This window comes from Delphinus delphis, chromosome 9, assembly GCF_949987515.2.
Source record: "Delphinus delphis chromosome 9, mDelDel1.2, whole genome shotgun sequence".
Classification (NCBI taxonomy): domain Eukaryota; kingdom Metazoa; phylum Chordata; class Mammalia; order Artiodactyla; family Delphinidae; genus Delphinus; species Delphinus delphis.
In genome coordinates, this window is record NC_082691.1 from 51,690,973 (window position 1) to 51,707,841 (window position 16,869).

General features: G+C 41.5%; 1 pseudogene; it reads left to right on the forward strand.

The window, feature by feature from the left end:
- Window positions 1-894: 894 nt before the first annotated feature.
- LOC132430656 (protein lifeguard 2-like) lies at window positions 895-15,651 on the forward strand (annotated as a pseudogene).
- Window positions 15,652-16,869: the final 1,218 nt, after the last annotated feature.

Consider the following 16,869-nt stretch of genomic DNA (forward strand, 5'->3'; position numbering starts at 1 on the left):
AGTGACTGGCCCCCACTACTCTCCTGTCTAAACTCACTCTGCTTTCCCCTTTGAACGCCCTACTCCAGCCACATGAACTTCTTTCAGTTTCTGGAGCCTGCCCTCTCTGCTTCCTCCAGTCCTGGTCCAGGCTGATTCCTCTGCCTGAGAAAACCTTTCCCTACCTCTTCACCTGACTAACTCCTCTTCATCTTCCAGCCTTGGCTTAAACCTCACTTTCTCTGGAAGGTTTGGACAACCTTTTCTACTCCCTGCATCTTCTCCCAGACTTTTCTGCTCCCATAACATCCTCCATTGCTTCTGGCCCTGCTTATACTGCCTTTTATATTATTGCTTATTTGATTATCTTCTCTCCCAAAATGTAAGCTCTTTGAGGGCAAAGGTGACAAGGGCAGCTCCACACAAGAGGGAGTTTATTAACTCCTTGCAGAATGAATTCATAAACATTAATTTCATAATAGGATGCAAGTTATTTTACTCTGCAGGCCTCATATTAAAAGGATTTGTGGGCTTCCCTGGTGGTGCAGTGGTTGAGAGTCCGCCTGCCGATGCATGGGATGCGGGTTCGTGCCCCGGTCTGGGAGGATACCACATGCCACGGAGCAGCTGGGCCCGTGAGCCATGGCCACTGAGCCTGCGCGTCCGGAGCCTGTGCTCTGCAATGGGAGAGGCCACAATAGTGAGAGGCCCACGTACTGTAAAAAAAAAAAAAAAAAAAAAAAAAAAAGTATTTGTTCATCATTCATTCAACAAATATGTGTTGAGCACTGACTTGGGAAGTACTGAACCAAGGAGCTGAAATTAAGAAAAAAAATCATCTAATGTTATGAAGATGCTAAGGTTGTAGTGGTATGATCATAAGGACCTGAATAACAATTTTCCCTTTCTAGGAAAATGGACTTGGAGGTCAGTGAACCAATAGACTTTAGTTCTGGAGATCATCAACATCTGGTTCGGAAAGCAGTAGATGATACTATCCAGAGCAAATCTGCTCGGTCCTACGGAACTTCATCTTCAACTCATGGGCCACAACAAACTCATGGGAATCCACGCTCCAAAGCTGGTGAGTGAGGGGATACCTATGTGGTAGAAATTGCAGCAGAGACCACCACAGAGGACAGCAATTCTTTATCTGGCCCATTCTCAGAAGCAGCTATCCGCAGAGGTGAGAATAAAGAAATGACCTTTTCGGAAGAGAAAAGTTCTCTTAAAATGTTTACACAGGGTGGATTGTAGGATTTAATTTTGCTTTTAGTTTTTTCCCAGTCATGCTTTACCATGAAACATGACATAGGGCTGCAATAACAGATGGTCCCCAAGTTTTCCAGGGCATTCATAAATTCATGATACACATATTATGGTGAATAACTTGTGGTTTTCTTAGGAAACGTGAATTAGTCATTGAACGTTCTTGCCTACATACAAGATGATACCATGATACTGGCTTAAGTTTTAAACAATACTAATTCAGAGCCCTACATATTAATTCTGTATAGGAAATACATTCAGCTGTAACAGAAGTCCGAAAAACTGTGGCTTAAATAAATGAGAATTTTTTTTCTTTCATGAAATACGAAGTTGGAAGGTAGGCAATTCAAGGCAAATGCTTAGGTCCCCGGTGAACACTCTGCCACCTTTATGCCTTCTTAGGACCTGGACGACTTGAAGATGGACTGTGAACTTTGAATCTCATTGCTGTCTCCCTGTGGCCCTCACCCTCTACCTTGTGGCTGGAAAGAGGCCTTCTGGAGCTCTTAGTTGGCAGCTGAGGCTGCAATGGCCATTATGACTCCCTGACATGGATGGCAGTTTGTGTTGGTTGTTGGCTCTTTTCTTGTGGCTTGAGCTTCTCATCACATGGGGCTGGGTCCCAAGAAGAGGTAGACCAGATGGACAAGCCCCAGTGTGTAAGCATTTATCAAGTCTCTATTAATCAAACCAGTGCTAATGTCTCACTGGCCAACATGTCATGTGGCCAAGCCCAGCGTCAATGTGGGAGGGCACTCCACAGGTTTTACCCAATTTAAATTCTTATTTGTCTTCTTGTAATTGGATTGTAAGTGTTCTTTATGTATTAGATCCCTTTTCAGATACATGATATGCAAATATTTTCTGCCAGTTTGTGGGTTTTCTTTTACTTTCTGAAGGTGTCATTTGAAGCACAAAGCTTTTACTTTTGATGAAATCAATTTATTTGTTTTTTTTTCTTTGCTTGTGTTTTAGGTATCATATCTAAAAAAATCATTGCCTAATCCATGCTCACAAAGATTTACACCTATGCTTTCTTCCAAGAATTATATTTCTTAGGTTTATGTCTATGATCCATGTTTAACTAGTTAACTTTTGTGTATGTATGATATGAGAAAGGGGCCCAAATTCATCATTTTATACGTGTATGTCCAATTGTCCCAGCACAAGTTGTTGAAAAGACTCATCTTTCTCCATTGAATTGTTCTAGTATGTTTGTTAGAAATCAGTTGACCATATTTGTAGGATTGACCACAAATGTAAGGGACTATTTTAGGGCTCTCAATTCTACTTCGTTGATCTATATGTCTAGTCTTATGTGGCTGGACCACATTTAACATCTATTCCCTCACAGTCCTTGATACATACTAGATGTGAATTTAATGTTAAGTAAGTGGATATTTTAATGTAGGCAGCACACATATGTTCTGGCATTTTTATTAAGATAGCTCAGTCCTATTTCTTTGTTGTTACACTTCAAATGCACAGAAACTGCCCAGCAGAAGGACACAGTTGACAATCCTATAAGTCAACTTTAAGCAGCATTCTTTCTTTTTTTTTCTTTTAAAACTGGGATAAGGCCACAAAAAAGTAAATGGTCATCACTGGTGTCATATTCCAAGGGCTCCAGGAAAACCTGTGTAGTCAGCTGGAAGTAAGCAAACAGAGGTGCCAACATGCTCTGCACTCTGCTTTGGCACGCTATTGTCTTGGAACTCCTTGGTCATACTTAACAATTCGTCAGGTTATCAAGTTTCTGCACAAGCAGGAGGGAAGGGAGTTGCTAAAGGCAGGGAGGATAGAGAGAAAAGTGGTGGAGAAGCTCTGCAAACTCCCTGCAGCCCAAGTCCCTCTGCAGAGGGGTAAACGCCCTCTCCCTCGGTAGTTCTGAGGGCATCACTGGGCTCCATCTATGCAGGGGTGCAGGTGAATCCCTAATGATGGGTTTGCAACATTCTGAGACTTTCAGGTCACTTTTGGTCCTAAGGAGGATGGGGTGTCCATAATAATTAAATCCCTGAGTTTGGTCTTTAAAATTTGGGGGCTTTCATGGATAAACCCTCAGATCTTCAATAAAATGCCTCTAACAGTCTGGACTGAGTCTTTTCCGAGAGTTCTGCAGAGCTGTATTGTTGTAACTCTATTGGCCAACTCTAAATTAGCACTCCCTTTCCTATCATCAAAAAAATCAGAGGAAAATTTTCTTTCATTAAGTGTCAAAAATAGGTAATTACATTTATATTTTTACTTTTGAATATCGTGTCATAAAAATAAGCTTTCTGTCTCCTCAGCTTTCATCGTAAAAGTGTTCTTCCTCCTGTCAGTTCAGCTGCTGATCACTGGGGCAATCATCAGCCTGTTTCTTTTCTGGTAAGTCTTTATTACTGATGTAAATTAAGTATTAAGCTGCCCATATTAATTCTCACTGAATAGCTCAATTTAATTTTTATCATTAAAAGATTATCTATTTTTCCTTAATCATTCATAGGATATAATATTTCTGTCGCTTTGTTTTTCTGAGGCAACTTCTAGACGAAGGTGTTGGTAGATTTCTGGAGTTTAACTTCCTAAGCTAAGAATTTTCCCTTATTTTGGGCACTATTTTCTTTTTTATTTTCGCCAAGCTATTTCCACAGATAAAATTGGGTAAAGGAAGAAAGGTGAGACTATGGAGGCCTTGGAGGCTGGAGCTCTGTTAAATGCAGAAATTATTTCAGGGACTATGATCCGTCACGGCTTAAACCCATCCTTTGAAAATCTGTGTTTACAAACAAACATATGAGAATTTGATTACTTTTGCTTTGGGTACATATCAAACTCAGTATTTTTTAAAATTAAAACTTCACTAGGACATTTGCATTTATCCAAATTTCACTTACAACTTAAGACTGTGCTTTTTTGTGAATCTATTTTAAGAAGCAAGATACAGTTTTATGTTTTACTGTTTCCTTTCCCATCTGTCATTGTCAACCATTTAGGGTTTCCCCCCTTTCTTCTCATGAGATTGTTTAACGTCTACTTAAATATTACACTAGTTAGCAAAATAAGCTACTTATTGTGTAAAACTATTATTTTTTTAACCAGGAAGGCTTTAAGAGTTTGGGTGGTCAAGAATCCCTGGTTCACCTACGCACTCTTGTAAGTATTATTGGATTAAATTAAAAGTTTTTTCCACTAGCTATTGATTGATGTCCTTATTAAAAATTAGGTAAAGGTATAACATTCTTTTTTTAAATTAATTAATTAATTAATTTTTGGCTGTGTTGGGTCTTTGTTGCTACACGTGGGCTTTCTGTAGTTGCGGCAAGTTGGGGCTACTCATCATTGTGGTGCGTGGGCTTCTCATTGCGGTGGCTTCTCTTGTTGCAGAGCACGGGCTCTAGGCACATAGGTTTCAGTAGCTGTGGCATGCAGGCTCAGTAACTGTGGCTCGCGGGCTGTAGAGCACAGGCTCAGTAGTTGTGGCGCACGGGCTTAGTTGCTCCTCAGCATGTGGGATCTTCCTGGACCGGGGCTTGAACCCATGTCCCTTGCATTGGCAGGTGAATTCTTAAACACTGTGCCACCAGGGAAGTCCCAAGGTATAACATTCTTGAAATGACAAAATTATAAAGATGGAAAATAAGCAAATTAGTGGTTGCTGGGAGTTAGGGGTGTGTGTGTGTGTGTGCGCGCGCGCGTGTGTGTGTGTGTTACCATAATGGGATGGTAGGATATCTTAATGATGAGATAGTTCCACATCTTGATTGTGGTGCTGGTTACATGGATCTGCACATAGATTTGCATCATAGGTCTATGACATAGCATTACGTATATACATGCTGTACCAATGTTACATTACTGGTTTGGGTATTCTACTTTAAATATGTAATATGGGGGGAAACTGAGCAAAGGTTACACAGGACCTCTGTTCCCTTGCAGTTTCCTGTGAATCTACAAGTATTTCAAAATAAAAAATTTGAAAAAAGAACCCACAAGCTGTGTATGGATGGCAATGAGAAAAGTTAATTTTAAAAGCAAAAAAAAAAAAAAAAGAGGTAAAGGTAATAATCTACATTTTTGTTTACTTTATAATACTTATTATCAGATAATACATCTCTATATCTATCTACCTATAATATATCATATGATATAAGCAAATAACACATGATTTTAAATTATCCCCAGGCCAGCATTTTTTGTTGTATTTATTATACTTGCTTGCTGTGGGAAGCTCCGCCGCCAGGTGCCTGCGAATTACATTCTTCTGGGATTATTTGTAAGTAAACCTCATTAGCATCCGTTGTCGTTCATCTCTGAAATATATTTTCATCACATTATTAAATTAATTCCATTTATTGTGGAAAATATTTCTGTGGAATAATACAGATAGAAATTATTTGTGAGACATTCTCTTGGATGAATTTTGAAGTCATAAACTTACTTATGACCTGGAATCCACACCCTTTTAACAAACTAGAGAATTTGGAGACCATGGGCTACTCCTCTGTGCCAGCAAACTTGCTTCTGAGAGGCCCACTCTGGAGTCTGGGCTACATTTCAGGAACAGTTAACCTGACTGTCCTCTGTCAGAGACAAAAAACACATTTTGCTGTGGAGAGTGAGTTCACAAATTGTGTGCAAGAAATGTAATTTTCCTTATTTTTGTAAAATTTATTTTATTTCTATTTCAATGTGTCCGGACTCTATTGCAATTGAGGTTTCTGTTTATTAATGTTTATACCAGTCAAGCCAAACCTCTTGCCTCCTGGAAGCAGTGGACTCTCTGAAACTCACTGACAATAGTATTTGCTCCTCTTAGGAAAACCCAGAACAGAATCTCAGTATGATTTAGTGTTCTGGAAAGAAAGATTCTTTGCGATTGCTCCCATGAACTGCTGACCACCCTTCCCTGTGAAGATTTACTTACCAATTCACTTGTTCTTCACCTGGTTCCATATCAGAGTTGAGGTAGCTTATAAAATATGCAAAATAGGCCTTCCCTGGTGGCGCAGTGGTTGAGAGTCCACCTGCCGATGCAGGGGACACGGGTTCGTGCCCTGGTCCGGGAAGATCCCACATGCCGAGGAGCGGCTGGGCCCGTGAGCCATGGCCGCTGAGCCTGCGCGTCCGGAGCCTGTGCTCCGCAACGTGAGAGGCCACAACAGTGAGAGGCCCGCGTACCGCAAAAAAAAAAAAAAAAAAAAAAAAAAGTATATATAGGTGGGGAAATCTGATGGAAGGAAAATAAAGCCAGAGGTGAGATTCGTGCGCAAAATGCATAGTTCCACGCATTTGAGTGTGATGAGCCTAGATTTGGATCTGCGCCTCCTGGTGGTCAACGTGAGCAAGGACACACGGCCAAGGATGAGGTTCTCTGTGGGTACAACACAGCGTCCAGTGTGAAGTATATGTCGGGAAGAACAGTTTCCTCATGACGCTGGAGAAGACTGTCCCTTTGATACCCACATTTGGGCATTTCTTCAGCTGACGGAGCATTGAGGGGCCTTTCTTAGTTGGTGTGGATACACTGCTCATTGTCCGGGTGAGCGAGTAGAGTCTCCCAGTTCCTCCACTTAACAGCAGAGACCACACTCAGAAGGGGTGGGAGTTAAAAGCCAGACATAGAAAGACACTGGGAATCCTGGGGAAGAGACGATGGGACGGGGAGAGGTATTTTTCCAGAAATTTTTGGATGTTTTCTTTTAACTTTTTCAATAGTTCTAATGTTTATTTCAAGAAGAGATCAAAGTTATTGATCTCAAAGGAAGCTCTCATCGCCAAGGTTTTGCTATTTATTTCTAAGCTGGTAACAGCCTAAGAGAAGAAATATTATAAAAGGGAAGGTCGAAAGCAAGTACATTGTTAAAATATCATGTGTACGTGGAATAGGTGCACTTAAAAAAAAAAACCTGTAAGGTCAATAAAGACAGCTTACTTTGGTCCGTTGAACAAAGTAGAGAATCAGGCTTACCCACTGGGTTTGGGAGATCCAGAGAGGCAATCCGGGACTCCCGGGACTCCGGTTCTTTTCCAGTCTCCAATCCTGGACGTCATTAGCCAGCTGACGAAGTTCAAAGCCTCTCAGGCAGTCCTAGCACTGAGGATAGGATGTGTCCTCACATTTACTCCCAGAGACTAGAAGGTTCTTTCCTGGCTCTTGCCATGGACCAGCTAGTCTCTGGATCTGTCTCTGATGGAGCATACTACCAGCTGGGGAATGTCCTCAGGCCCTGCAGCCACTGCTGACTGTAGTTCTCACTGGCCTGCTGGCTGTCCTGGAGCCTCTCTGTGGGCCTGGGCACATCCTCATAGCCTTTTTGGTCTCATCCTCCAGCTTGACTGCCTTCTGGCTCTCATCCCCTCCCTCTCTCCCTCACTGCCCCATCCCTGGCTCCATTTGGACCATGGGAACCCTCCAGCCCACATAGAGCCCCCATAGAGCCCCCATAGAGCCCCCATACAGACCCAATGCAGCCCCAGTGCAGCCCTCTTCAGAGCCCTGGATTGGCACCTACCAGTGCAGCTCCATGCTTTGTAGGTGTGTCCTCCAGCTCATCCCCTGGTAGAGGTCTCAATCCTCATTCCACGTCTGAGGTTTGAAGTATTTTATTCTCATCCAAGCACTATGGGAAAGGTCAGTACAGAAACCTTTGGTGGAGCGTCAGTAGAAATAGCATATCCTGCTCTGATAAAATGTTAAGATCCTGTGTGGATGGCCCTATTTGATTAATGACAATATGGTCTACAGATAAAGCTTTTACCTTGGTTTCCACATTCCTAATTAATACATAGTTAAGTCGCTGAATATGTTGAAAGTTACTATTGTGTTCTAAGAAATATTTACACATGAAATAATTTTTTCTGTCAGTCTTGGGGAGAACGATAAGGAAATGTTTGTTTCCGTTATTTATTTCCCATATTCATAGCCTGTAGCTTTGTGCGCTGGGATCATACATATTCCCAATAGCTCACTAGACCCTGCCAGAATGCACAAACCTCAAACCATCTCTTCTGGATTTTGGCCTTGGGATCCAGGCTTCTGATTCATTCTGATTTACTTCAAGGTCTGCTGCTAGGAACCGTGTCAGTGTAAGTCTTTGATACACATTTGTGTGTGTGTGTGTGTGTGCTTTTCTTTGAATGTTATGTGAACAATAATCACAGTCTCTGGTTTTAGTTTCTATAATGCCGAGGAAGTGTTATGGGCAACGGCAGGAACCGCTCTAGTGACGATATCACTCACTTTATTTGCTCTTCAAACAAAAGTACGTATTATTGAAGCAGATTTCTGTCATAAGGGAGTGTGTGAATATGTTTCTTTGCCCCTCCTGACCCATTCTGCTCCCTCCTCCCTCGGGCTCTCGGCTTTCTGTGGGCCTCACCTCCATGGAGGCCTTGCCTTCAGGCTTCTGGCTTTCCTAGTAACCATGTTTAAAAAGTAAAAGGAGACAGGTAAAATTAGTTTTAATAATATATTTCATTTAACCCAGTATATGTGAAGTGTTATCATTTCGACATGTAATCAGTATAGCAAAAATATTAATGAGATACCTTACATTCTTTATTTCGAAATTCAAACCCAGTGTGTATTTTATACTTGCAGCAATCTCAGTTTGAACTAACTGCATTTCCAGTGCTCAGTGGCCAAGTGTATTGAAAGCACAGCTCTAGACAAACTTTCTTAGCAGGCATCAGAGTCACCCGGAGAGCGTGTGGAACACAGAATTCACTCCTCCTGGAGTTGCTGCTTCACAATGTCTGGCATGGGGGCCGATAATTTACATTTCCCAGGCGCTGCTGATGCTTCCGGCCTGAGAACCAGACTCGGTGACCTGGTAGATTATTCTCTTGGTGTGGTAAGGGTAGGGAGTGAAATAGGAAAAATAGAGGAATTAGGAAAACACTCTTGCAAGAAAATACCTTGGATTCTTTTGCTTCCTAATCCATTCTTTTTTCAGGCCAGAAGATGAATATTCCTCTTTCTTTAAAAAAAATTCTAATCTTCCCTAGGCTGACTTGGTTACTGATTTATAGAAGCAAAACCAAAAAGCATATTAATAAATTTTAAGATTACAAAAGAATAATTAATAGTAATTTTTGAAAGCTTAGTATATGTATTTTTATTGAAATATATACATACAAATGTGAAAAAGGTACCCAGTTAACATCTTTGTCTATTTAATTCCATTAATGTAGTCTATGCATATGCTTTTAAAAATATGAATGATTATGACCATACTATACTTACAAATTTACATCCTGCTTATTCAGTACACTTTTTATTAGGGAAAATTTTATATAGATACAAAGATAGAATACTTTAATAAACTCCCATGTGCCCATTACCTAGTTTCAAAAATTATCAATTTGTGGCTCCTGTTATTTCATCCATATCCTACCCTTTTCTCCCTCCTGAAGAAATACAACACTTTTTATGTAGCATTTTTCAGTGCTTAGGGGCTAATGGATTTCCATGGTTCTTGGGATTAGCCAGGGGAAATGATTAGCAAATGGGCCAGTTTCTGTCTAGCGGGTACACGATGCATCTCTAAACACCTTGAAATTGCTTATGGATGATAATTTAATTGGTTTTGTGTTGTTTCCTCAGTGCGGTTTCACCTTGCTAAATGGAATGCTGTTTGTTTTACTCTTCGTACTTATTATCTATGGAATTCTCTTAATCTTCATACGATCATATGTAAGTGGGATCCCCTTTGTAAACCTCAGAGAATTGTTAGAATATAGGGTGAAGTGCTGGTTGTGTTGTTGGTCTGGATCCTCTGAGAAGCAGACACCAGATGGGTGAAACTTGCAAGGACTGTGATAGGAGAAATGTCTGTGGCAGAAAAGTGTGGCGGCAACGAAGGCTGGGAGAGCTGTCAGACCACGACAGCATATGTGACCCCAGGTTCAGGAGAGGGAAGGAAGGTGGGAGCACTCTGGATGTGGTGCCGTCAGGGGCTCCTGGAGCTAACGTGGACCATTACAGCAGTCCGGGGTCTCCCAGGAAGGTCCTGCTGCCCCCACCTGAGATGGTGAAGCGTGACCCAGGAGCAAACTACAGTGGGTTGCACCACACAGCCACCGGACCCTGGTCAGTTACATGCCCCTCCCCGTAGCTGGAGGTCTGTGAGGCCACCTGCTGCACCAGTTGTGGTAGGGGACCACTGACAGGAGGTCTGGGCATGAAGATTGAGCTCCGACCCTAGGCGACAGCTGCCCTCCCCTCAGAGGATCTTGGGGTGAACCACTGACAGACCCTTGTTCTAAGTATGTCCAACCTTGCTGGACTCTGGCAATTTTGAATCCTTCAGACTCCAGTTGTCAGCTGTTTTCTTACACCTAGCTCAGTCTGGAAACACTGTGCCTCCCTCTCTGTGTCACTGACTCCTGATTTCTCTCTTTCCTCAAGAACGTTCCCTGGTTAGCAGAGTGCTCCCCATGCCTCTAGGACTAGCTTTCTCCTCCTAAAGAGTGAACGCCATTATGCTTCTCAGATGTTATACACCACTTCCTTTTGCTCTTCTACAGCCAAACCCTTTGGCATTTAGGCCAATTTGTCACATATTCTGATCAGGGTTGTTCTGGTTGCAAGGAACACACACCCCTCAGACTAGGTCAAGGCAAAGACCCAGAGACTCTCATGGAGCTCCTAGGTGGGAAGAAGAGCCAGAATTCATGGAAAAGGAAACCCCACCTCCCTTTCTTGAACTGAGGTGATTGGCCATCTCTGCTTGTGTAGTAATATCTCCAGCACTAGCTAATGATAGAACTGCCGCCTGGATTCCTCTATCCTGAGAATTGATTTCTGACTGGCCTAGAGCATCTGTTTGATCCTGGTCACAGGGAAGAGGCTCTTGGTCGGTCAAGAGATTCACTGCTGTTGGAGTGTTATCATCCACCTCTTGTCAATCAGCTCTAGCAAGGCTGTGTGAGAGTCACTATGTTCCCTGAGCTGAGGGGAGGGCACATTCTCTTGAAGAACTATGTGGATGGGGCTTGCTGAATGGAATTGAGTGGATGCTGTTCACTATGTTCAAGAAAAGATTCTCTCCACAGCTTTGACTTTCTTAATATCTTATCTAACAGCAGTGACCTAAGTGATCCCCTGAGTTGTTCCAAGTCTTACTCTTAATATACAGTTGTTTCCTTTCTTTTTGCAGTGGTTGCATCTATTGTATGCTGGACTTGGTACTGTGATCTTCTCACTCGTAAGCGCATTTCTCCCTTTCTTTGACAAAGAGTATGGTATGTGCATTGATGGGGCCCTAAGCCCTCTGCTAGGCCTGGAGTCAAGTGGAGTCAGTAATTTACTGGAAAGCTCCCCAGGTCACTTGCTCCTTCCTCTGTCTTCTTGTCCTCCTCCTCCTCCTTTTTATTTTTTATAAAGACAATTCTTTTTAGAGCAGTTTTAGGTTCTTAGTAAAACCAAAAGAAGAGTACAGAGATTTCCCATATACTCCAGCCTCCATACACGCATGGCCTTCCCCATTATCAATATCCCCCACCAAAGTGGTACATTTATTACAATGGATGAACCTACATTGACATATCATAATCACCCAAAGTCCGTAGTCTACATTAAGGCTCACTCTTGGTGTTGTACATTCTATGGGTTTGGACAAATGTATAATGATATGTGTCCATCATTGTAATATCATACAGAATATTTTCACTGCTCAAAAAATCCTCTTTGTTCTACCAGTTGATCCCTCCCCATCCCCAACCCCTGGCAACCACTAATTTTCTTACTGTTTCCAAGTTTTGCCTTTTCCAGAATGTCATAGAGTAGGAATCATACAATATTAAGCCTTTTCAAATTGGCTTCTTTTACTTAGTATTTGCACTTAAGATTCCTCCATGTCTTTTCATGGCTTGGTAGGTCATTTCTTTTTAGTGTTGAATAATATTCCACCATCTTGATATAATATTCCACCACCACAGTTAATTTATTCATTCACCTACTGAGGTGAATCTTGTTTGCTCTCAAGTTTTGGCAATTATGAATAAATCTGCTATAAACATCCATGTGCAGGTTTTTGTGCGGACAGATGATTTCAACTCCTTTGGGTAGATACCAAGGAGCATGTTCACTGGATCATACAGTAAGAGTATGTTTAGTTTTCTAAGACTGTATTCCAAAGTGGTTGTAATACTTTGTATTCTCACTAGCAGTGTATGAGAGTTCCTGTTGCTCCATGTCCTCACCAGCATTTGGTATTGTCAGTGTTCCAGAATTTGGCCATTCTAATAGGTGTGTAGTGGTATCTTATTGTAATTTTTTTTTTTTTTTTTTTTTTTGTGGTGCGCCGGCCTCTCACTGTTGTGGCCTCTCCCGTTGCGAAGCACAGGCTCCGGACGCACAGGCTCAGTGGCCATGGCTCACGGGCCCAGCCGCTCCGTGGCATGTGGGATCTTCCTGGACTGGGGCACGAACCTGTGTCCCCTGCATCAGCAGGTGGACTCTCAACCACTGCGCCACCAGGGAAGCCCTTATTGTAATTTTAATTTGCATTTCCCTGATGATATATGATGTAGAGCATCTTTTCATATGCTTACTTGCCATTTGTATATCTTCTTTGGTGAAGTGTCTGTTAAGTTCTTGGGCCCATTTTGTAATCAAGTTGTTTGTTTTCTTATTGTTGAGTTTTAAGAGTTCTTTGTATATTTAGGAGAACTGTCCTTTATCAGGTATTTCTTTTGTAAATATTTTCTCCCAGTCTGTGGCTTGTATTATCATTATCTTCACACTGTCTTTCACAGAGCAGACATTTTTAATTTTAATGAAGTCTAGTTTATCCACTATTTCTTTCATGGATCATACTTTTGGTGTCATATCTAAAAAAATCATCACCACACCCAAGGTCATCTAGGTTTTCTCCTATGTTATCTTCTAGGAGTTTTATGTTTTACATTTAAGTCTATGATTCATTATGAGTTATTTTGTGAAAGGTATAAGATCTGTGTCTAGATTCATGTTTTTGGCATGTGGATGTCCAGTTGTTTCAGCACCATTTGTTGAAGAGACTATGTTTACTCCGTTGTATTGCCTTTGCTCTTTACTCTGTCCTGTTGATCTATTTGTTTAGTCTTTTCACCAATACCACACTATCTTGATTACTGTAGCTTTATAGTAAATCTTGTTGTCTGGTAGCATCAGTCCTCCAACTTTGTTCTTTTCCTTCAATATTGTATTGGCTATTCTGGGTCTTTTGTCTCTCCATATGGTTTGTCAATATCCACAAAATAACTTGCTGGGATTTTGATTGGGATTGTGTTGAATCTATAGATCAAGTTGGGAAGAACTGATATTTTGGAAATAGTGAGTCTTCCTATCCACGAACATGGAATGTCTCTCCATTTATTTAGTTCTTCCTTGATCTCATTCATCAGAGATTTATAGTTTTCCTCATATAGTTCTTGTACATATTTTGTTAGACTTATACCTAAGTATTTAAGCTTTTTGGATGCTAATGTAAATGGTATTGTGTTTTTAATTTCCAATTTCACTTATACATTGCTGCATATAGGAAAGTAATTGACCGTTGAATAGTAACTTTGCATCCTACAACCTTGTGATAATTGCTTATTGAACCCTCAGATGCTCCTGGGGCTTCTAATCCTGACCAGGGCTTCCCTGTGGGCTGTCTGTCTCTTGCATGGTGTCCTGAGCCCTCTTCCCCTGGGGTTGGGGGGAAGACAGCTGGATCCCATCTCACCTTACTCTCCCACTTTCCTGTCTGCCTTCAAACATATAATCTCACCTGAGAGGTGCACTCCTAACCGCCAATACATGAAATGATTAGGAGTCATTATCTCTCTTGTAAGAAGAAATAAGATAAAGTCAGGGGTTCTTGGAGGGGAGGAAGAAAGAAAAGCACTTTTCCACAGAAGGACTCCAGGGTGACAGATGGAGGCTAAGAGCAAGGCTGGAAGCTCAGCTGCTGGAGGCCTTTTTTAAAGGATGACCAACTGTCCTCATTTCCCTGGGACTGAGGGGTTTCTGAAGACACACAAAAGTCCTGGGCAAACTGCAATGGTTGGTCATTCTAGCTTTTTCTGCCACAGAGTTACTGGAATCAGACATAGGGAGAGGGAGGATAAGTGGGAAGGGACTTAGTGGTCCAGGTGAAGCAGCCGCTTTGGCAACCCCCAGACTTGGGTTTGACTCTCTTCTCTGCCACCTGCTACAGTGTGATCTTCCTTTCTTGGAGGCTCTGTTAACCTCACCTGCCTCAACTGGGTCATTCCCATATTACATGAGATGACATCTATCATGAACTGATACGAGGCTACCCAGAAGGTGCCCCATTCTTTTCCTCCTGTTTCTTTCCTCCCTTCCTCCTCATTCTTAGAAGGCTGAGTGGGAACCAGGACACAGGGAGAGCTGATACCTGAATTACTTGGGACAGGTTTCCCTGTAGTGGATGTTGTTCTAAAATGGATTATTTTAAAGAGTCTTTAAAACCCCCAAAATTCTTTGTAATGCCAGGGTTGACCTGTCTGATGCGGCTCTGCCTCACAGCACTAGACTCTTAGTCTACAGGCTGGATATAAAGACCTGAGGAGCAGCTTGTTTTCTTTTCCTCCTTCTAATGCACTTGTGCTGCCCACATCTGCTCACTTTGCAACAAACACAAGGGTGAGAGGGCTCTCTGACTTTTTTTCTTGATGCTTTAGAAGCTCATAATTTTACCTACCGCAGCTGAGCTAAAACATTTAATTGGGGTTTATTTAACCATATATGAGTCTTCTCATTCTATTTTGAAATACTGACATCGTCACAAAGCCATCTCCAATGTCAAGTTTTGAAAAATGCTATCACCCAAAGGAAAGTTCAGAATTATTGCTGTGGGTGAATCTAAATGTTGGGGAACCATCTTTATTTTCATTCTTTTTTTCAGTGAGAACACGTGGGAAAATCACAAACACAGGGCATTTTGTAGTTTCTCTCTGTGTCCAATCTGCCCACCTGGTCTACATCATTGGCTAAAGGCACAGAGCTTTCTGGACTTGGAAGGAAAGGAAAGTAAGGCTCACATATTTGGTCCCACTGGCTTCAGGAGAATGAAACACTTGCTTTAATAGATAAAGCATAAACTTGGGGACATCATGAATGATTGAGGCTGTAAGAATAATATCTATAGCCACAAATTTACTCTCTGTGATGTATTTACTGATGGGAAATAATTTTTCCAGATAATTTTAGGATACTTATTTGATAGAAATGTACAACTTAAGTAGCTAATTCTTCTTTCTTTTCTTTAAGTACTTGGTGATGGATGGGAGGTGATGGTGGGAGGGCGCCATCATCATTCTGACCTGGACCCTGAAGAGTATGTTTTTGCTGCCCTGAACATCTACATGGACATAATCAACCTTTTCCTTTTTATTTTGCAACTGATTGGACTGGGACGGTAGTCATACGGCCAAGCCTGGCTCGTGCTGAAAAGAGGGAAGGAGGGATGTCTGTGAAGACATACAGAGGTTACCACACCATAAGCCCTTCTATTTTAAAATACTTAATTTTTTTGTCAAATGACAGTGAGCATTCAGTAAATGTTAGCTGTAGCTGTTAGATATTTTTAGTTCCACTGTCACATTGCAAAACTTTCTGGCGGACGTTTCTGATTTTTATAAATTCAAAAGGTGAGCTACATAACTACATATTTACAAACATTTGTAAGATGCTCATTACTTTGTGGAAGTTTTCCAGGCACTATTTAAAGCTGTAAGCAACATCCCTCTACGTGAATAAAACTGATTACTGAAACCCATATTTACTCCATCCTCTTCTCTTGATTTGGACATTTGGTGGGAATATTTTGGCATCTGACTTTTTTTAAGAGTAAGAGAAACTATAAAGAATTCTGCCTTTCTCTTGGATTCCGGAGTCAGACTGGAGAAGTAAATTCTATCTTGGGAGATCTCTGTTTCTATCTCAAACTATCTGTGTGCTCCAAGGGGAGCCTTTTGGGTCTGAACCACTTCAGTGTCTGGCAGGAAGATAAGAAGGGGCCATTTCCAGCATGGATGAATTGTGCAGGGGGGAGGATGGGGAAATTAGATGAACTCTTCTGGTCTCTCTAGTATTTATCATAGAGCTTTATTTCAAAATTTAACTGAACATACAGATCTCAAGTAAGACATATGGACTTAAGTACAAACAATATAGTCACATACATCTACCTGACTTTTTGATTACATATTTCAGATTAGCCATATCTCCACTATTTTAGTAGAGTTTCTTTATTGTGTTTATGATCTCTTATTACTACCAGTAAAATCCTGAAGATGGACGTAACCTCTGAAATGTGAGCAAGTGAAAGAGAAAGGGACTTTTCAGCCACCCAGCAAAAAATCTAGGAGGACCCTCTAAAGCTCCTGGGTCAGGATATCTTAAAAAACATCACCATCTGTACATACACCTGCCAAAGTCATGGTGAATTAATTCCATACAAGAAAGCAAATTCAGCTGGGAAGCTTGAGATTTTGCATATTCTTTTGGCATCAAGACAACCTTCCTGCATATAATAGGGACACACTGGCCAATCTGTATCTCCATTGAAGTTTCTGCCATCCCCACACCACATTAGGCATTTCTCTTGTCTCAGCAATGCTCCCAGCCACACACAGCCC